The 23,045-nt window shown below is 41.8% G+C and overlaps 1 non-coding gene across 1 annotated transcript; it reads right to left on the reverse strand.

Annotated features, from left to right (window-relative positions):
• Window positions 1–21,931: 21,931 nt before the first annotated feature.
• Window positions 21,932–22,053, reverse strand: LOC120099527 (U6atac minor spliceosomal RNA). Its single transcript, XR_015647246.1, has one exon. It is a non-coding gene; the product is annotated as a U6atac minor spliceosomal RNA (small nuclear RNA).
• Between the last annotated feature and the right edge of the window lie 992 nt (window positions 22,054–23,045).

Here is a 23,045-nt window from a genome sequence, read left to right on the forward strand (position 1 = left end):
ATCCATCGAGATATAATGTCACATGTGCATCTATGTTATACAATGGATCAAAGACCTCAATGTAAAATCAGATGCACTAAATCCAATAGAAGAGGAAGGGAGGAAAAGCCGTGATAGCATTAACACTATAGACAATTTCCTGAACAGAATACCAATGGTACAGGCACTAAGATCAACGATTAATAAATGGTACCTCATGAAACTGAGAAGCTTTTGCAAGGCAAAGGACACCATGAATAGGACAAAATTGCAGCCTATGGAATAAGAAAATAATTTCCACCAACCCTAAATCCAAAAGAGAGATTATATCCAAAATATATGAAGAACTCAAGAAACAAGACATTGACAAACCAATAACTCAATTAAAAATTGGGTACAGATCTAAACAGAGAATTCTTTATAGAGTGGCCAAGAAGCACTTCAGGAAATGCTCAAAATCCTTAGTCATCATGAATATACAAACCAAAGGACTCTGAGATTCCACTTTTACATCCATCAGAATGGCTAGGATAATAAAACTCAAGCAAGGACTCATGCTGGTAAGGATATGGAGAAAGGGAACACTGCTCTCTTGGTGGTAATAGTCCAAAATTGTACAGTCTTCTGGAAATCAGGATGGCAGTTTATCTGAAAATTGGAAATAATTCTATGTCAAGATCCAGCTATACCACTCCTGTGCATATACAGAAAATATGCCCCACTATACCACAAGGACACTAGCTCAACTACAATCATAACAGCTTTATTCATAATAGTCAGAAATTGGAAACAGCCTATTTGTCCCTCAGCAGAAGAATGGATAAAGAATATGTGGTATGTTTTCACAATGGAGTATTACTCCGTCGTTAAAAATACAATGGCAACCTGAAATTTGCATGCAAATGGATGGAACTAGAAAATAGCATCTTCAAGCTCTTCCAAGGGGCTCGAGACCCCATATGAACAACAATGCCAACCAACCAGAGTTTCCAGGGACTAAACTACTACCCAAAGACTATACATGGACTGACCCTGGACTCCAACCTCATAGGTAGCAATGAATAGTGTAGTAAGAGCACCAGTGGAAGGGGAAGCCCTTGGTCCTGCCAAGACTGAACCCCCAGTGAACGTGATTGTTAGGGGGAGGGAGGTAATGGGGGGAGGATGGGGAGGGGAACACCCATAAAGAAGAGGAGGGAGAGGGGTTAGGGGGATGTTGGCCCGGAAACCGAGAAAGGGAATAAAACTCGAAATGTAAATAAGAAATACTCAAGTTAATAAAGATTTAAAAAAGAAGAAGAAGAAAATAGCATCTTGAGTGAGGCAACCCAGACCAAGAAAGACAGACAGGGTAGGTATTCACATAAAGTACATGCTGCACTCCACAGACCCAAAGTAGCTAAGTAAAATGGATTCAAGGGGGACAGTTAATTTCACTGAGAAGGGTGAATAGAATATATATCTCAGGGAAAGGTGAGAGAGGACTGGATGGGGGTGGAGGTGAGGGTGGGAACAGGAGAAATCAAGTGCGAGGAGGGAGAGAGAGGATACTGGGAGAGAAAACTGAAATGGAGCCTGGAGCATCTCTTCGATAAGCTAGAAACCTAACACAATGTGAAAACTCCTAGGAAACTATGAATGTGACCCTAGCTAAAACTCATAGCAATGGTTGATGTGGACCCTGAATTGGCCAACTACAGTAACCATGCAAGATTTCTAATGGATGGATTGGAACACAAACCCAGTCACAAAAAATTCTACCCACAATTTGTCCTGCTTACAAGATGTGTAGGAATGAAGATGGAGAAGAAATTAAGGGACTAGCCAACCAATGACTGGTCCAGCTTGAAACTCATGTCATGAGAGTGATACCACTCCTGACACTGTTAATGATATTCTGCTGTACTTGTAGACAGAAGCTTAGCAAACTGTCATTAGAGAGGCTTCACTCAGCAACTGACAGAAACAGATGCAGAGACCCACAGCCAAGCACTAGAAGTAATTAGGGAGTCTTGTGGAGGAATTGGGGGAAGAATGAAGGGACCGGAAGAGGACAGGGACCCCACAGGAATACCAATGGAGACAATCTGGATCCTTGGGCGCTCCCAAAGGTTGAACCATTTATTAAAGAGCAAACATGGGCTAGAACTAGTCTCCCCTGCACACATGTAACAGTTGTGCAGCTTGGTCTTAATGTGCGACTCCTAGAAGCAGGATCAGGGGCTGTATCTGACTCTTTTGCCTACCTTTTGGACCTTTTCCCCCTAGTGGGATACCTAGTCTATCCTCAATAGGAGAAGATCAAGTCTTACTGCAACTTGATATGCCAAATCTGCTTGACATCAATGGGAGGACTCCCTTTTATTGAAGTGGGAGGAAGATTTTATGGGAGAGGAAGGGGAGGTGGGGGAGAACTCAAAGAGGAGGGGGGAAGGGATACTGCAGTCAAGATGTAAAATAAACAAATTTGTTAGTTAAAAAATAAATGATTCTGAATTTTCCTACTATTGCACATTAAATTTGTATAAACACACACATATATTTGATTTTCATCATTTTGTCAAGGGAGTGAGTTTTTATTAAATCTAGAGCCTGCCACTGAATCTTTCTATGCCTTCTTGTCAGATTCTTCTTTCTTACACTTGATCTCACTCTTGTGTTATCTTTTATAATTAGGTTTTCACTAGAGCCACTTCTGTTCTCTTAAAATTCCAGAAGTAAGAGCTAAATAATCTATTTTATTTGGTGTTTATAGAGTAAGTTAAGCTAAGCTATTCCATTAGTAGTAATAGGAAACAGACCATAAGCCACCCAAAATATGCAGTCTTAAACTTTATTTTCAGATAATTCTAGTTTCAAAGCAAAACAGACCAAAATGCACTAATGATTTTTTGTAGCCTCTGCCTCCAAATATAGGAATTCACCACTATCACTTTTCCACACTGTGATTATAATATTTTAAAAATGGTAAACTTAATATTGAAATGTTAATAACATATAAAGTGAATAGTTTGTTAGGATTCAGCCATAATGTGGTATATTCTACTGTATTGATAAAAATAAAATAGCACATATCCATAACTATAAATGTATTAGATGTACTTATGTAAATATATTAAATAATTCCATTAATAAAGTAATATAAATATAAAATGTGTTTATGTAAATATGAACCTAATACTTTTTTAAAGATTTATTTATTTATTATGTTTACAGCATTCTGCCTGCATGTATACCTGCAGGCCAGAAGAATTACCCTAGATGCCTAGAACAAATGAAACTCAAGACGGATGATCAAAATGTGAATGCTTCACTCCTTCTCTAAAAGGGGAACAAGAATACCCTTGGCAGGGAAGAGAGAGGCAAAGATTAAAACAGAGACTGAAGGAACACCCATTCAGAATCTGCCCCACATGTGGCCCATACATATACAGCCACCCAATTAGACAAGATGGATGAAGCAAAGAAGTGCAGACCGACAGGAGCCGGATGTAGATCGCTCCTGAGAGACACAGCCAGAATACAGCAAATACAGAGGCGAATGCTAGCAGCAAACCACTGAACTGAGAATAGGTCCCCCGTTGAAGGAATTAGAGAAAGGACTGGAAGAGCTTGAAGGGGCTCGAGACCCCATATGTACAACAATGTCAAGCAACCAGAGCTTCCAGGGACTAAGCCACTACCTAAAGACTATACATGGACTGACCCTGGACTCTGACCTCATAGGTAGCAATGAATATCCTAGTAAGAGCACCAGTGGAAGGGGAAGCCCTGTGTCCTGCTAAGACTGAACCCCCAGTGAACTAGACTGTTGGGGGGAGGGCGGCAATGGGGGGAGGGTTGGGAGGGGGGAGGGGGATGTTTGCCCGGAAACCAAAGAATTATTATTAAGTATTAAATAAATTAAAAAAAACCACCTATATACCTAAAACCCTTAGAGTATGAAGGCAAAAGACAAAATCGCATGCCTCCTGGATACTAATATAGCTCTAGTATATCAGCAGAAAAAAAAATAAATGTATTAGATGTACTTATGTAAATATATTAAATAATTCCATTAATAATGTAATATAAATATAAAATGTGTTTATGTAAATATGAACATAATACTTTTTTAAAGATTTATTTATTTATTATGTTTACAGCATTCTGCCTGCATGTATACCTGCAGGCCAGAAGAGGGCACCAGATGTCATTATACATGGTTGTGAGCCACCATGTGATTGCTGGAATTGAACTCAGGACCTCTGGAAGAGCAGACAGTGCTCTTAACCTCTGAGCCATCTCTCCAGCCCCCATAAATAATACTTTTTATTTATGGTATACCCATATATTATTTTTTAATTCATCTTCCATAATCTCTGTAATCATTTAACATTTTCACTCTTTATATAGGTTCAACAAATTAGAGTTTTATACAGTTGGATTCATAGCCTCCAGCCTCTTCATAATGGCTTTTCTCTTCTCTCTATTTATTTATTTATTTATTTATTTATTTATTTATTTATTTACTTACTTACTTACTTACTTACTTTACATCCTGATATCGGCACCCTCCCCCCTCTCTTTCCAATCCCATTCACATTCCCTCACATCCCCTTCACATTCCCTCATCCCTTTTTCCTGGGCACATTAAGTCATAGCATGACAAACACATCCTTTCCTGCCAAGGCCAGCCAAGACAACCCAGCTAGGGGAAATGATCCAAAGACTCACAACCAAATCAGAGACAGGCTCTGCTCCAATTGTTAGGGGACTCACATGAAGACCAAGCTGCATATCTACTACATATGTGTAGGGGACATAGATACAGCTCATGCATGCTATTCTGTTGGTGGTCTAGTCTCTGTGAGCCTTCATGACTCCTGTAGGTCTTCTGTTGTCTTTGACCCCTCAAACTCCCACAATTCTAACTCCCACTCTTCCAAAAGACTCTCCAATCTCTACCTGATGTTTGACTGTGGGTCTCTATATCTATTAGCCATAAATTTCAGGATAATCAAGTTACAATTCACAGACCCAACAATGCTAAGTAACAAAAAGGGCCCAAGGGAATGTGCTTGAATCTCACCCAGAACGAGAAACAAAATAGATATCTGAAATAGGTGGAGGGAGGAAACTGAGTGGGAGAGGGGTTGGGAGGGGAACAAGGTGAAGAATAGGAATGGAGAGGTGAGGAAGGGGTGGAAAGATTGGGAAAGAGAATGAAAATCAATGGGGAACATTTCTGGGACAGGGGAGGCTTCCAGGACTGAGGTTGTCCTGTTCTTTAAACTATTTCCATCTGATTTGGGGGTGACATTCTCTGTTTAGGGAACCTAAGAAAATTGGGATGCTGGTCAAGTATTGAGTGAGCTGACTGCTTAATTGCTGTCCAGGTTCTGTGACTTCGTAGCTATGAATGTGCAGGCAGTTAGGCATCTGTGAGGTTTGCCTGGAGCACCTGTGGGTAGCTTCTCTGGAGCTGTCCTGGATTCAGATTCTGAGTAAACATCTGGATTTTGGGAGGCTGCTGAAACACATTTATACATATTAGAGGCAGAAAATAAAAGGGAAGTAGGTTTGGGAGAAAACCTTTTTCTTAGGTGTGCATTTGAAACCTTTAAGTCCCTAGTCTTGGTGGTTGGAGAGAAGAGTCCTAAAACTAGGGAACAGGGAGGAATCCTGCTCTTTGGAATAGGCAACAGGTGGGGAACTTAGACTATTGATTAACAGAGGTTCTTATCCAGATGGAGTCTACTTGACCCACGAGAGGTAGATCTGAGTGGGTTTCATGAAGCTTACAAGAATCATTTTGAGTTTTCAAAAGAGGATAGATTTTAGACATGCTAAATTGTAGTCTGTATTGAAATGCACAATGTAGAGAAGGGTAGAAGATACTATCTTTATGTCATAGTAGAAGTTTGGTAAATATTTTAATTATGAGCACTAATTAAGGTGAGCTTAGGGAAGACAGAAACTTTTTGTGGAACAGAAAGAGCAAGAAGGACTTACCTCTCAATCCAGAAGACTGGGTATACATGATCAGAAATATATGAAGTCTATATTTAAAAGACAATCTAAGGAAACTTAAAATCTTGAATTTGTGACAATGATAGTTGATCATATAGTGGAATGTTTTACCACAGTTGACTAATAGTTTATTAGAACTTTATTGATTAATATTAGAACTCTGAACTTTCAAAGTCCTAATACAACAGTACTATAGTGAGGGGAAGAAATATAAATCAATTTTTCTACATTAAATCATTTTCCTATCACCACCCATGTTTTTTTATGTCCTATAACCTTCCCAAAACACGGTCCTAGACCTTCAAAGATTTTCTTCCTATCCAAATAGTTACCATCAGGAGAAGATACTACAAAGTGAGTTCCTTTGAACCATGAATCAAAGAGTGAGCACAGACTATACCTAGGCCCCATGCACATATGTAACAGGTATGCAGCTTGGTCTCCATGCAAGACCCCTAACAACTGGAGCAGGGTCTGACCCTGAATTTATTGCCTGCCTGTGGATCCCCTTCCCATAACTGGGCTGCAAAATGCCTCTGTCTCCTATAGTCTCTGGGTACAGAAGCTCATTCTCATAAATCATGCTGACATTTGTTGGCAGATCTTGAGCAAGAGACAATATGTTGATTGTTCATGCTTGTGTACATGGGACATAGCTTCTGAATCTCAGGCCTAGTTTCCATCTTGACTAATTCCTGTGGCCCCTTTCTTTATAGGAACCTCTTAAATGTCTTCTCTCTAAAGCCCAAATATGGGGGGGGTGTGGACTCATTGTCTCAAGTGGGTACCTATTTGGTTCAGCTATCTGACCCAGATTATCTGAAGTTGAATATCAACCAAAGAGTCCACAGTCCACTCTCAGGACCTACATCTACCCTGAAAGCTAGCTCCCCTCTCCCCCTCTGGGAATGTCTAAAAGTGATATCCATGCAGGGCTGCTAAGAACAAAGCAGAAAGATGTTCATCCATCCAAGTGGGCCTCAATTAGAGCTAGGCTGACCACAGGGATGAAGCTGCATGAACTTTGGACTATAACTCTCAAAGGGACCGTTAGTTTCTACCCCAAGGGCCTCCCTTAATTCAGAAAGCTCAGAATGGCCTTCTGTGTTTCAGAAACCTCCCAATATGGCTCCAAGTCACAAACACAGCCCAGATCTTCATATGCATAGTTGCAGGTAGAAAGGTGGACAGGGGTTCGTTCTTGAAATTAGAAGTAAGGCATTGTCTGACCCCCGCACTCCTCACAATTCCATTGTTCTCTTGAGAGGCTGAGAATCCACACTTTCCTTGAGATCTAGCAGGAAACCTTTGCCTGTGAGTCTCTGTTATGCCACACAAGACCACTCTGTCAATGGGTTCATTAGTCAGTGTGAAAGACAGTTATGGCTGAGGGCAGGATGTCCTTTGTAGACCACAGAAGGCATCAGGAACATCAGAAAAGATGGGAAAATGTGTAGGGATTGAACTGCTCACACACGGAGGCACGGCCAGTTTAAGGGGCATTGTATCGGGCTGGGAACGGACAGAAACTCCCACACTGGAACACCCAGCTATCCAGGATGCACTCAGGGACAATCTCTACATATACTTGACTCATGTGCTCCCTTTATTTTAAGACTGTTCTCAGTAGCTAACATAAGCCTCCTGGGAGGTCCTTCTACTGCTGTTCTGATAAATATTACAAAGAACTAGGAAGAGTCCTGTGTTTGTCAGAGGGACAGCCTTGGTCTGGTGGGGGTGAGAACTTCCTGTGTTACAGGTGCTGAGAGGCTCCTGGTCTCCCTCCCGGGCTGATCATATGTTAAGCAGGAATCAGGGACATTTCCAATGCCAGGAGCCTCAAGGTCCTTCCCCTGGAAAGTGAGCAGTCCATCAGGATGGCTGGAGTATGTTGGCGGCATGTGAAAGCCTTGGTGCAGTTCCTTGAGTGAACAAGCTATAGAGAAGATGGAACTAAGGAGAGCTAAGAAGTCAGATGGATATGTCACAGAGAAATGTCACTAAATCTTCCCACTCAGTCAACATCTGTTGACTATGTGCCAAAACTTCACTAGAGATAATAGAGCTCTAAAGCTGTACTATGCTTGCAGAACTGGATCTCAGGATAAAACTGGTAACTGCTCATGAGGATCTGATTTACTTCCCTGCATCCTGAATAAACAGTGGGATTAAACAGCCTATGCCGCCTGCCATACCACTACTCGCTTGGCAAGTGGAAGAAGAGCAGCAGAATAGGAGAGCATCTTGCAGTCCCACAAGTCTGCCTTACAGACTGCAGCAGCAGAAATAAGGGAAGTCCTTCGATCACAAGGTGGAAGGAAGAACTGGCTTGAAATATACTTTCTCTCATTCCAAACAATGCACATATATCCACCCTCACACTCATGTATACATACATAAATGATTTCTGTTCAAACTTCAATTGGCCTAGGGCTAGACCTTTGGGTAAGCTCTTCCTGCTCTTGTAGTCTGTTCTGTTTCTCCTGAACAGGGAGGCAGAAGAGCACCAAAGAAGGAGTTTGTAGGCCTCATTTTCCTGTGATCCTAACCTATGTGTGAAGAGGGTTGGAAAAGAGATGCCCTACATGTGCTATGTTCATCTGTAACTCTAGCACCAGGACAGGAATGCTGTTTGTATTTGGTTTCCTGTTTTTAGGTGATAGGAATACAACCTTCCTGATGGTGTATGTTCTTCAAGTGTTCAGTCACCTAGTGACACTCCAGCCTGGGTCCTCCATGTCACCAACACTGACAGCTCAGAGCAGTTTTCCCTTCTCTCAGCCCTGAGTCATTCACACCTCCCTGGGGTGTTTACTTGGTCAATATTTCTGAGAGCTATTACTGCCTTGGTTCACCCCACTGAAAAGGCACTACTTGTCCCAGGGGACCCCTCTGAGCCTTCCTGTACTTATATTTGCAATAAAAATAGAATATTAACTTGCCTTGTTATTATTCTATAACAGGGCTGTTGCAGTTGAACTTTACCTTTTCACTGAAAAGTATAGATAAGTTTTTTCTTCAGTCACCCTGCTAAAGCAGAGACTTTCACAGAGCAACTGATGCTCAATGAAGGCTGGGGCAGAGATTGCATTCAGTTTACATTAGCTTTCATTTTAATTAGCTAACCAGAAAAGGAGGACTAAAACTAATAAAGTAATCAAAAATATTTTTTATTGTATTTTCCAGGAAAATGACAAGTTCTTTTCCAACTCCTGTGTAGTTCCTAGTAAAATACTGTGGTATCTTGAAACATAACTACAAATTAGACATAAGTCAATCTCATTTGTTTACAAAACTCCTGAAATGGCACTTCAATAGTAGATGTGTTATGAATACCAATCATAAAGTTAAAATTCTCCAGCTAATGAGTCTTGTAGTAAAAGTAACAACATTTTGTAATAAGGAGAAACCCCAAGTCACCCAGGTAGTGGAGGAAGAATGGAATGGTTCACACTCTACTCCCACTGGCTCTCAAATGAGGGCAGAGTAGTGAGACCACTGACTGTCTATTTGCGGTTGGACAGAATGTGTGCTGGTCAGAGCATAGTACTATCTGTAGGGCGATCCTGATCTAGGGCTTTGCTACTTCATCTCTCAAAGCCTTTGAATACCTGGTGGGGCAGGATCTGGGATCCTGATTAATGAGTTTGGTAAAAAAAAAATCATCTTGGTGGTTTCTGCATCATGCCTTGGGACCCCACAGAAACTCATGGCTTGGAAGATCACCTGCTTGTATTCCAGGTACCCTTGGTCCACAAAATGCTCAGTAATGATGATTTTAGGTTCCCTGTATATGAAATGATTCCTTCCTGCATACTGCCCTATGTTGTTCAATACATGCTATAGCACCTCCTCAATGGCACAATTGTCCTCTATGGAGATGTTGCATAGCATGTGATTACCAGACTTGTCTTAGGTATGCCTGGAGAACCATGATACATCCCATCATAGGTGATCCCAGGGACATGGACAAGAGAGGAGGGACGATGGGGTTCCTTTTCATTAGGTCAATGCCAAACATCAGCCTCATTCAACTCATTCAATCAGCAGCCTTAATAAAGATCACAAGGTAGTGTTCCTCATAATCTCAGATGATCATATACAGAATCTCTTCCATGGATGTCAGCTGCTGGATCCTGTACTTGAGAAGAAGGAACAGAATCAAATCAATTCTCTTTCTATTGACTGCATCCCATCAAGGGAACTCAGGGAGAACCGTTTCCCATACTTGGCTTCCTGAAGCCCCAAAAGATGGTGCTCCTGAAATGGGGAGCCCATGGCAATGGGGGGTAGGGGAGAAAAGGATCTCTGAGCACTCTGGGATGAACCCAGCATTCTTCCCACAGATAGCCCCTGAGGTTGTGGCAGTAGCTTCTACATGCTCGACCTCAGGTATGAGAACATGGGCAGCCTTCAAGTCCCTTGTCTCCCTTTGGGCATGAGTAGTATTCAGGAAGTTGAAGTTCTGACAGTTCTCAGGAGGATCCATGCTCAGTTTTCTTGAGAACAAAGGAGGACACCTTGGAGGTCACAGGGCTGAAGACTAACAAACCTGAGGGAGAAAGGGAGATGCTGAGTGGATTTTGACAGATGTCCCTTGGGCAGCTCTCAAAACTCCCTATTACAGGATTTTGCTTAGAGGATGTCCTATGGTCCTGCATGTGTCTCTTATGGGTAATCTGTGATAGCTTCCTTTTGTCTGAGGTAAATTCTCAGAACAAGTTTCTGTTTCTCTGATGTGGAGCATTCTTTAGTCCTGACAGAAGTCCCCCTTTAGACAGGATCTGCTCAGGTGTTGTAGAGGATTTCTGTTGTTCACTTAATTACTTCCTCAGCCTCTTACAGATATCCAGAAACATTTCCTTCCTCATCTCTTTGTAAATATTGCTGCTTCCATGAAAAATTGGTGGGAAATTACCATTCTTGTCTTAGGGACCACATATGCAGCTCTTCTCCCTTCTCTGAATAAAGGTCAAATTGTTTCCTGACTTCATCATTATTTGGTTTTACTTTTACTTCTATCCAGAAACCTTTTTTAAAAATGTTGTTTTGAAAATAATTTGCTTTCTATCTTAATTAGCTTTTGAGCAAAGAGAAGTATAAAATTAAACCAGTCTCTAGCAGAGGCCCAGGGCTAGGAGTCTTCAGGAGTAAGAACTGCCTCTCCGGGGCTCTGGGTTCTGAAGGTAGAGAAGGAAGTATTTGAGATGATGATATGGTTCTCTACATGAAATGGATGCCTCAGGTCCTGCTCTACATTTTTAGGATGATGAGCTACCATGATTTTCTGAACTTTTTAAAGCAGAGTTTAAACAAGATCTTTTAGAGGTATCCAGATCTTTTCATTATCAACATAAGGGGATTGATAAGGTGGTCAGGTTTTCTTTGAAGACTGAGTTGACATTTTTCATATAGTTCCTTATGGTATTATTATGGAGTTTGAGACCCTGGGAAAGGAGCATAGACTCAATCGGGATTATAATAATTTAAATTTATTGAGATTACAAGCAGGACAGTAATTTCTGAGACAAAATATAGACTGTTCCATGAAAGTTGAGGAGTAGGTGAGGAAGGATTTTAAAAGGCAAAGACCTCATGGAGACCTTGAGTATCTGCACAAGCAAGCCAGGGGACATTCAACTTTACCAATATTAAGTAGTCATCGCAACATCAAAAAGGTCCTTGAATGTCTGCACAAGCAGGTTACAGAAGCATAAACATAGTTAGTAATATCATAGCAAAGCAGATGGTCACAGCTCTATATTTCTGAGTGGAAGTCAGTGAGCCAGGGTTGCTAGGAACATATCTTGGATTGAGTTGAATCTGAGACAATTTCTATTCAACACAAAGATGGATGCCTTCTATAAAGTGGAATTTCTTTAGTCATCACATTGGCATTTTGACTATTGAATGATTCATGAGTGCAGAAGAATCTGAAGTAACTGCTAAAAGAGTGCTTAGAGATCGAAAATGTGGATGATTTCAAGGCATTACTGACTGCTTTCATGTATAATGCATCCTCAAATTATTAGCCAATCCTCAATGAAAGCCAAGCTGCTTCAAAAATGTCCAGATATTTTCTAGATTCAACACAATAATCTACTGAATATCCTCTTTGGAAAATTCCCATACTCTAGTGAAAGTCAGCTGACTTATTCTGTTTGCCTCTACCTAAAGAACAGCAATCATAGAAGAGAAGGGAACTGGGAATGGGTGGACACTCATGCTGCCTGGCTTAAAACACTCTCCTTAGTGGGAAGAGCTATTTAGGGTCACTAGGCATTGATGCTTCTATTCTCAAAACCCAGATGATCGAACCACTGTGAAGAATACCAGTCTTGATGCTGGGAGTACCACAGACCTGTGGGTCAGAACTCTACACAAATTGGGCCCTTGGTCTTTATGATAGTCTGACAATTGCTCCTTACCCACAGCATCTCCTTCTTCTTCCTGTCCACTTACCTCCTAACCCCTCAGTTCCTGCTGCATGGTTCAAAGTTGATCAGGGCAATGCACCTAGTAGCCATGCAAGTACTGTAGGAGTAAGTATGCACCTTCAGAGAACTTCAGATGCCTGATGGCTATAACTAACTGCAGTATATCCTGATGTTGTTTGTTCAGCATCTTCCAGCACGCTGTGAATATACCCATGCTAAAAGATCTCCAGGTGCCTGGTGACTGTATCCCATAGGCTTCACCACCCTCAAAGGTGTGAAGGTGGATGAACTTCTTATGAATCTGGAAAAATACGAATCAGCAATATGAAGGCAGTCACTGGGAAATCCTAGTGCTCCTCAGCTGACACTCACTTTTTGCTTTCCAAAGCACCCATCACTCATTCATTCTCTCATTATGGCCCACTGTGCTAGAAGGATGTGACATAGCCATTGAGGCTCAACAGAGAACAAATGTAAGAGCAAGTTTCCCTTTCATCTGCCTAATTCACTGTTCAAGAATGTCAGGCTGTGCCCCATCTTTCCAACCCTGCTTCCTTCCTCCTATATCTAGGTGAGGTGGATCTAATAAAATCCTTCATTCTACTAATCTTTGTGGCTTCTTGGATGACCCAAGATGATACAAATGCGTCTATATGCTCTAGGAAAGATCATGGTCAATTAAGGTCATGTCCTAGGAGAGGTGAGACAAGCAGATGTAAAGCCTCAAGTAAGCCTAGGGTTGTTTCTTTGACTATCAAAAGAATAGTATGTAGGTTGTTTATTGCAGCCCATATATCTAACTCTCTGGTTTCTGGTTTGGGGTCCTTAGTCTTTTTCTGACCCAAAATTGTTTCCATGCCTGAGACCTAGGTTAGGGTGTGCCATAGGCCATATTCTCCCAATTAGAAACTAATGGAAATATCATTCAACTAACTCTAAGTTAGAGTAGTGGCTCTGCTGTCCCCTTGGGTCCCACATATACCATAAATATGAAGCAACTGTCAGGAATAAATTCACTCCTAAAAAGAAAAAATCCTTTTTTTGCTTTGTTGCTATAGTAACTGGTTGTGCCAAGGTCTTATTCTGGCAATAGGCCCCTGTTTGGGTAGCTCGCTAACCTCTATGACTTCTTGGATGACCCAGGATAACACAGATGCTTCTGTATGCTCTAGGAAAGCTCATAGTCATTTAAGGCCTGGTACTGCATTGCATGGATGCTATACAGGAAGGAAGCAGGATAAAGGCACATGCAGCCAGTAACAGGCACAAGCTGGCTACCTGGTTGCTATACCTCCCACAGTAGAGATTTGCTGGAATGGCTGTCCTGTGGAGAGGTGGGCCATTTGCATTTGCTCCCAGATTTGCCATCCCCAGTTTCATAGAGCGTAGTCAACACTGCATATTGGCTAGAGAGCTTGCAATTCTAAAACCAGCAGAGTTGTCAAAAAAAAAGAGGACAGGATGATGATTAGTATTGCTAAACCCTAACCAGAGTAAAATCCAGGCTCACTAAGAATCAGGCAGGTAAGAAAGGACCTGAAAAAGAGGAAAGGGGAGACATCTGAGGAAGAAGTTGGACAGCATGTTCCTCCATCTGTAGAGGAGAGGTGTTCTTGTGCCATAGGCTGGAAGAGGGACTCGGAATTAAGTATGCTCAGGGACTGGAAGATCATGCTGTGAAACAGGACTTCCTGCTTTGACAAATCCTCAGGGCATGAAACAAAGTTTCTGGTAGTGAGGGCCTGGAAGAGTGGAGACCACAATGGTTCCATATTAGTATTCTTGAAAGGCATGCATGGCTTTGGTAGACAGGAATGAAGGGGGAGCATCAAGACTAAGGGGGGTGGTGGGCTTGAACCTGATGGAGAAGTTAATAAAGAAGCATGAGCAAACAAGGTTGTTCTGTGGGTTCAACAGCATGGTATCAGGAACAGGGAGAACATGAGGACTATGGAAGAGAAACGACACTGACATCATTCAGCAGTTCAACTCAGCTGGTCTATAGACCTGGTGTTACCACAAGGGCGCCTATAACAGTACTTACTACAAATGAAAAATGGTCAGGATACTGTGTGTTCCTATTCTTTGTCATCCCCTTTGTCCTTTTCTTTGTGGCATCAACTCCTTGTGTAGACAGCCAGGAAACAGAGAATAACACTGAAAAGGCAGGAAGCAGGACTTAGGAGTAGACAGCACTGAGAGTAGAAGTTATACAGCATGTTCTCCTGAGAGGAATGAGTAATGCATGAGCAACACAGCCCCATCACAGTGTCCAGTCTGAGAAAGCAAAGATTTGTGAGGGCCATTGCCACTACAAGCCCATTGTCATTCCTGTCTGCTTTCAATAATTTTGTCCCATTTTCTTAGTTGTTATTCAGTGAGTAGAAGGTTGGCCAAGTCCTCAGGGGAAGTACAAGGAAGCTCCTTGACAAGTTGATGCCGTATAGCCTGTCCCAGAGTTGCATGCTGGGTCACTGACCACCAGCTAAGTGAGTATGTGCAGACAGTGCTGTTTAACATAGTATCTTCTGTTTGGTTTAGCCCTGGCATGTCAGTAAACTCCTTGGAGAAGTTGGCCTCAGGGTGACCTCCTCTTCTATCTCTCCTCAGCAAGGAAGTCATCAAATTCAATGGTGAATTGGGCCATTCCCTAGCAATTTGTATGTTGTGTTTGTGTGAGCAAAGAATACCAGTCAATAGATTCAGTGTTGGGTTATAGAGCTAGTCAGGCTGAAATTGTCAAACCCTTTTCAGGATATGGGGTATGAGTCATTAGTATGAAAATCAAGAGAGTAAAATAAAGAAAAATAAAAGGAAAAAGAAGCAGAGTAGTTTTGTCTCGATTCTAAGTATCCGTATTTCAAAATGGGGCTTAAAATGTTGAAATTGTGTCATTTACCTACTGTGTGTTTCTGTTTCTGTATATGTGGGTGTGCCACTGTGAATGTGCTTGCACATCAGTGCCACAGTACATGCATGGAGGTCCAATTATTTCTAGGTGCTGAGCCTTCTTATAGTCTATGAACTATGAGGATTCTTGCTTCCTCCAAATGTACTGATAACAGCTTCTTGTCCTTTTTCCCTTTCTTCTCTTCTGTACTTTCAGGGTTGCCAGAATTTTCACCTATACTAGTTGCTGAATGTATCATGTGAGGAGGGTGCACCAAGACTTATCTGGTCTGGAGTCTTACTTGCAGATCCTTCTTTCCCACCATCCTCCTAGATGTGTAAACAGGAGCAGGACCATTGGATCACATGTTATTTGAAGTCCTCCCTGCAGCATGACCCAAGGGTCATATCTTATTTTCTTGACAGAAACCTCAAAAGAGTCAAGGGAAATACAGGGTGACTGAAGTGCTTAGACCCATGGAAACAAGAATTCTTCCATTTTATCTGATAAAACAGTATGGCTCTAGAAGGACAAAGAGACTCAGAAGGTGAAATTTATGCTTCAATTGTGTGTCCTATGTATCCCCCATTCACAGCAGAGTGGAGGTATCCTGGCCTTGTATGCAGTATTTAGCAGACAGTTTCTTCCCATTTACATAAAATGTGGCTAGAAAGGAAAGCAATATTAAGGACTGTAGATTTGGTTCAGTGGAGAAGAGCAAGCCTTGTCTTGTATAGAAAAATAGTCTTGAGGGTGTTTTCCCCAACACCCAAATATGACAGCTGACAATAGCCGGATCCTCCAGACCTAGGGTATCCAACTCCCTTTTGTAGACTCTGTGGGCACTTGCACTCACATGTGCAGTCTTTCCACCAAACTAATGCTAATGTTGAAGGACTAAATTCAAGAATGCAGAACTTTGGCCTATGATACCCATCCAGGTATGGTCTACCAATAGTTACATGTCTCCCAGTTGCATTGAAAACCTGCTGACATAGACAACATGTTTCTCCCTGCTGCAGATCAACTGGCCCTTGCTTAATAACAGGCCCAATGCAAAGAGATGGGATTTGAATGATTCTCCAAGAATACTTTTGGTGACTCATCTGGCTTCTGCAGTCCTTTTTAACATGTCAGTGGATTTCTTAGACCTATCCCTGAACCCCTGCAGGAAAACACCTTGAGAGGTCCCTTCCACTTCTCAGTGGTAAAAGGGTTTAATAGAAGCTTATAAGTATTGTTATCACAGGTCAGCAAAGGAGTTTGTAATACTGACCCCAGGAGACTAATCATAGTACAAGACATCTCTGAATACAATAATATGGTGTTCAAAATAAAAAAGCCAGTACTACTAATCTTAGTTAGGTTTTACTGTTGTGAACAGACACCATGACCAGGGAAAGTTTTATAAAGGACAACATTTAATTGGGGCTGGGTTATAGGTTCAGAGGTTCAGTCCATTATCATCAAGGTGGGAGCATGGCAGCATCCAGGCAGGCATGGTGCAAGCAGACCTGACAGTTCTTCATCTTTATCTGAAGGGTGCTAATGGAAGACTGACTTCTAGGCAGCTAAGACTAGGGTATTAAAGCCCACTTCCACAGTGACACATCTACTCTATCAAGACCAAATCTACTGCAACAAGGCCACATCTACTACAAGGAGGCCACACCTTCAAATACTGCTGCTCTCTGGACCTAGAATATACAAACTGTTACACTACCCGATAGCTCTTAACAGAAGGTAGAGCATCTGTGCTGGTTGCATGGATCATACTTTGCTCAATTGATGAGGACGTTGGCTCTCTTGGAGCCTCACTATTATTGCTTTCAATTCTTAGGCTGGACGGTAGAAGAGAAATTTTTTCATATGGGTTCCAGGCTCTGGGGCTGTGGTGGAGAAAATATGGCAGGTCAAAACATGCAAAGAAAAGAGGTACAGTTGTTACTGAGCCCTTGGCTAGGGAGGTATTGGAATAATGGGCATATGGAGAGGAAGAATGTGTCTTTGGCTATTCTTCCCTATCTCTTATGAAAATTGATTTGAATGGACTTTTGCTTGTCTTGTTATCCTAGGCTGGAAAAACATCCTATGCTATGCATGCCCCTTAGAACATAAGTGAACCAATAGGCTCAGGACTTGCACAATACATGATCAGGGGTCCTGGGAAGGAAATTGATTATTATGTCCTGGGGGTGACAGCACATCTTGTCCATCTCTGTACAAACCTGAGTTTTGGGATGCCTAGTTTGTGCTCACATTGAAAGCAGGCCATTGTACTCTTGCAAACTGTTCCTTATCTTCGTGGATTTATCTTAACCACACAGTCACTACAGAAGACCTTTCTGGGGTTCCTTAACAGGCAACCAAAAATGGTTAGCTTTTTATATTCCAGGCCCAAAGTGCTACTTTTGCCACAAATACTGTTAATGTTTTCATTCCTCAAAAGCCTTGGAGTCCACTAGGCTTGGACCTCATAGGGCTAGAAATATACTAGTGGGGCCAGGAGCATCAACTAGGGATTACTTTTACGCCAATTCTCAAAACTTAACAATCCTCTCCTTGCTCCCAATATGCAGGACATTCTTCTCCCAATGTATACACATTGTGGATCTATTTCAGACCCAGGTCTCTGTTCCCTTACCCCACAGGGGTATGCAAGTGACATAGGCCTCTGACTCTCATAATGTCCAATATCTGCCTTTTACACACATGAGGGTTCCTGTGCTCCCCTTAAGAAACATGGAGTTGATTCCACAAAATTGAAACAGATGGAGCCCTACCGAATTCCTTCTACGAAGCCACAATTACTCTTATACCTAAACCACACAAAGACACAACAAAGAAAGAGAACTTCAGACCAATTTCCCTTATGAATAGCGACGCAAAAATACTCAATAAAATTCTGGCAAACCGAATTCAAGAGCACATCAAAACAATCATCCACCATGATCAAGTAGGCTTCATCCCAGGCATGCAGGGATGGTTTAATATACGGAAAACCATCAATGTGATCCATTATATAAACAAACTGAAAGAACAGAACCACATGATCATTTCATTAGATGCTGAGAAAGCATTTGACAAAATTCAACACCCCTTCATGATAAAAGTCCTGGAAAGAATAGGAATTCAAGGCCCATACCTAAACATAGTAAAAGCCATATACAGCATACCAGTTGCTAACATTAAACTAAATGGAGAGAAACTTGAAGCAATCCCACTAAAATCAGGGACTAGACAAGGCTGCCCACTCTCTCCCTACTTATTCAATATAGTTCTTGAAGTTCTAGCCAGAGCAATCAGACAACAAAAGGAGATCAAAGGGATACAGATCGGAAAAGAAGAGGTCAAAATATCACTATTTGCAGATGACATGATAGTATATTTAAGTGATCCCAAAAGTTCCTCCAGAGAACTACTAAAGCTGATAAACAGCTTCAGCAAAGTGGCTGGGTATAAAATTAACTCAAATAAATCAGTTGCCTTCCTCTATACAAAAGAGAAACAAGCCGAGAAAGAAATTAGGGAAACGACACCCTTCATAATAGACCCAAATAATATAAAGTACCTCCGTGTGACTTTAACCAAGCAAGTAAAAGATCTGTACAATAAGAACTTCAAGACACTGAGGAAAGAAATTGAAGAAGACCTCAGAAGATGGAAAGATCTCCCATGCTCATGGATTGGCAGGATTAATATAGTAAAAATGGCCATTTTACCAAAAGCAATCTACAGATTCAATGCAATCCCCATCAAAATACCAATCCAATTCTTCAAAGAGTTAGACAGAACAATTTGCAAATTCATCTGGAATAACAAAAAACCCAGGATAGCTAAAGCTATCCTCAACAATAAAAGGACTTCAGGGGGAATCACTATCCCTGAAGTCAAGCAGTATTACAGAGCAATAGTGATAAAAACTGCATGGTATTGGTACAGAGACAGACAGATAGACCAATGGAATAGAATTGAAGACCCAGAAATGAACCCACACACCTATGGTCACTTGATTTTTGACAAAGGAGCCAAAACCATCCAATGGAAAAAAGATAGCATTTTCAGCAAATGGTGCTGGTTCAACTGGAGGGCAACATGTAGAAGAATGCAGATCGATCCATGCTTATCACCCTGTACAAAGCTTAAGTCCAAGTGGATCAAGGACCTCCACATCAAACCAGACACACTCAAACTAATAGAAGAAAAACTAGGGAAGCATCTGGAACACATGGGCACTGGAAAAAATTTCCTGAACAAAACACCAGTGGCTTATGCTCTAAGATCAAGAATCGACAAATGGGATCTCATAAAACTGCAAAGCTTCTGTAAGGGAAAGGACACTGTGGTTAGGACACAACGGCAACCAACAGATTGGGAAAAGATCTTTACCAATCCTACAACAGATAGTGACCTTATATCCAAAATATACAAAGAACTCAAGAAGTTAGACCGCAGGGAAACAAATAACCCTATTAAAAAATGGGGTTCAGAGCTAAACAAAGAATTCACAGCTGAGGAATGCCGAATGGCTGAGAAACACCTAAAGAAATGTTCAACATCTTTAGTCATAAGGGAAATGCAAATCAAAACAACCCTGAGATTTCACCTCACACCAGTGAGAATGGCTAAGATCAAAAACTCAGGTGACAGCAGATGCTGGCGAGGATGTGGAGAAAGAGGAACACTCCTCCATTGTTGGTGGGATTGCAGACTGGTAAAACCATTCTGGAAATCAGTCTGGAGGTTCCTCAGAAAATTGGACATTGAACTGCCTGAGGATCCAGCTATACCTCTCTTGGGCATATACCCAAAAGATGCCTCAACATATAAAAGAGACACGTGCTCCACTATGTTCATCGCAGCCTTATTTATAATAGCCAGAAAATGGAAAGAACCCAGATGCCCTTCAACAGAGGAATGGATACAGAAAATGTGGTACATCTACACAATGGAATATTACTCAGCTATCAAAAACAACGAGTTTATGAAATTCATAGGCAAATGCTTGGAACTGGAAAATATCATCCTGAGTGAGCTAACCCAATCACAGAAAGACATACATGGTATGCACTCATTGATAAGTGGCTATTAGCCCAAATGCTTGAATTACCCTAGATCCCTAGAACAAACGAAACTCAAGACGGATGATCAAAATGTGAATGCTTCACTCCTTCTTTAAATGAGGAAAAAGAATACCCTTGGCAGGGAAGGGAGAGGCAAAGATTAAAACAGAGACTGAAGGAACACCCATTCAGAGCCTGCCCCACATGTGGCCCATACATATACAGCCACCCAATTAGACAAGATGGATGAAGCAAAGAAGTGCAGACCGACAGGAGCCGGATGTAGATCGCTCCTGAGAGACACAGCCAGAATACAGCAAATACAGAGGCGAATGCCAGCAGCAAACCACTGAACTGAGAATAGGTCCCCTATTGAAGGAATCAGAGAAAGAACTGGAAGAGCTTGAAGGGGCTCGAGACCCCAAAAGTACAACAATGCCAAGCAACCAGAGCTTCCAGGGACTAAGCCACTACCTAAAGACTATACATGGACTGACCCTGGACTCTGACCCCATAGGTAGCAATGAATATCCTAGTAAGAGCACCAGTGGAAGGGGAAGCCCTGGGTCCTGCTAAGACTGAACCCCCAGTGAACTAGTCTATGGGGGGAGGGCGGCAATGGTGGGAGGGTTGGGAGGGGAACACCCATAAGGAAGGGGAGGGGGGAGGGGGATGTTTGCCCGGAAACCGGGAAAGGGAATAACACTCGAAATGTATATAAGAAATACTCAAGTTAATAAAAAAAAAAAAAAGAAAAAAAAAAAAAAAAGAAACATGGAGTTGTCAATCAGGGGCACTATCTCACCTCCTGAATCCTGCTAGTTCCTCAGAGACCTCTGGCAGCCTGAGTCTATCCTTCCACCCTTTTGCGAGCTAGCCCAGCTCTGAAATTTCCTCTGCTATCCCCTCATAGGTGAATGCTCTGTTTTAGACAGCAGTTGCTTTTACTGTGGGTGACTGTGTTTCTCTTCATACTCTTGGCACCAGGGAGGCTCCACTTCTAGGACTGATATTCCATAGCTCTCAAAGGACAACTGGATGCTGGACATAATTCAGTTGTCTTGCTGAACTGTCACAAATGTGGAGTAAGATGTCCCTGAGAGCAGCAAGGCCTTGGTCTGAGGGAGGCCCACAAAGTTACACATAGTTAATAGAGATTCTTCCATGTTGGAACTCCGGAAAGCTATGCAATCATTTTTATATATCTTTAATTTCATGCTTTTCATAGTAACACCCAATATAACTGGTTTCATTAGGCAATTTCATATATAGTTTGTATATACTAATGTTTCTCCTGTGATTCCCTCTGCTAAGCTCCACCCTACCCTGTCCCGTTCTCTTCCTGGGATACCTCCTTTCCCTTTTATGTAACTGCTACCCATTCTTCTTTTCCCCTCTTCTGCTTGCCCACAGTTAAATTACATATAAAACACACACACACACACACACACACACACACACACACACACACACAGGGTAAGAATCAAAAAAAGGAGGGGAAAGATAGTATCAAAATTCCAGGTTCTGGGATTAATAGCCTTAACAAAATATGAGAACAGTAATTTGCAATACAAAAGTAGGTGAACAGGTCTAAACCACATGTATCTTGCTGGTCTGTAACCCTCTTCCATCTTTGTCAGAGGCGTTGCTAACCTCTCCGTTCCTACAGTATGGGGTTTGCTATGTGAGGTGGCATCTGCATCCATCTCAATGGGGAGAGGGGAACAGGATGTCACACTGCACAGAACTGTGGAGTGCTCTTCTGTTCTGAGGAATGTGCCCTACACAGTGGACCCTTAGGCGGGTGGTAAGAATGAGCCTATCCTTGGAAAGAGCTGACAGCAGCTGTTGAGAGCTGAGAGTGTAGGCACATATTGTCCACTGAGAACCTTGGAGAGCCAGCATCACCTCCATGTTGTGCCTTCAAGAGAAGTCATTGATAAGGAAATCCTGACTCTCAGCTTGTCAGCCTGTCATAGATGGGACTTTCTTCATAATGTGGCAAAGGAGGGAAATTTAGATCTTCCTCTTCTGGCCTGAGATAATTTGAATTTGTGGAATGTTAAGGGGCAGTGAGAAGCTCTTACAGTTCTAAGACTGAAGACATGCCAGATGTCCTGAAGGACGGAGCCATGATACTTCTAGGTACACAACTGCCGTCTCCTATTTGTGGTCTCACAGCCAAACAGAATCTTTTAAATGCTGTAAAAGTACAAGGTTGTCTCGGTGGGTGTAGCAGTGTTGGAAGAGGGTGAAAGAAAGAAACAAACAAAAGACTGGGGGGGCATCCTTTGAAAGCATATGAGGTACAATGAACAGAAAATAGGAGAGGGGTTAGAGAAATGACTTGGCATTTAATATATCTTGCGGTTCTTGTAGGTGAACGGGGTTTGTTTCTCAGCACTCACATGGAGCTTAATAAGCACTTGCAGGTAGATGTAGATGTGTGCAAACACAAGGACTCAGAGATTTAAAAAATAATTACTTTATAGAAACAGACAAATATATAATAGAAGTAGAAAGATGAAATCTGTAATGAATCAACGTGCAAAGAAATCATTTTTATATTTCATTCTCTCTGTATCTCCATGTCCTATCCTGAGATGATTTGAGGGCAGTGCCCATCAAAGTGACATGAGAAAGTCTCCCTTTCAACAAGAGGAC

Source organism: Rattus norvegicus, chromosome X (assembly GCF_021556685.1).
Source record: "Rattus norvegicus strain SHRSP/BbbUtx chromosome X, alternate assembly SHRSP_T2T, whole genome shotgun sequence".
Classification (NCBI taxonomy): domain Eukaryota; kingdom Metazoa; phylum Chordata; class Mammalia; order Rodentia; family Muridae; genus Rattus; species Rattus norvegicus.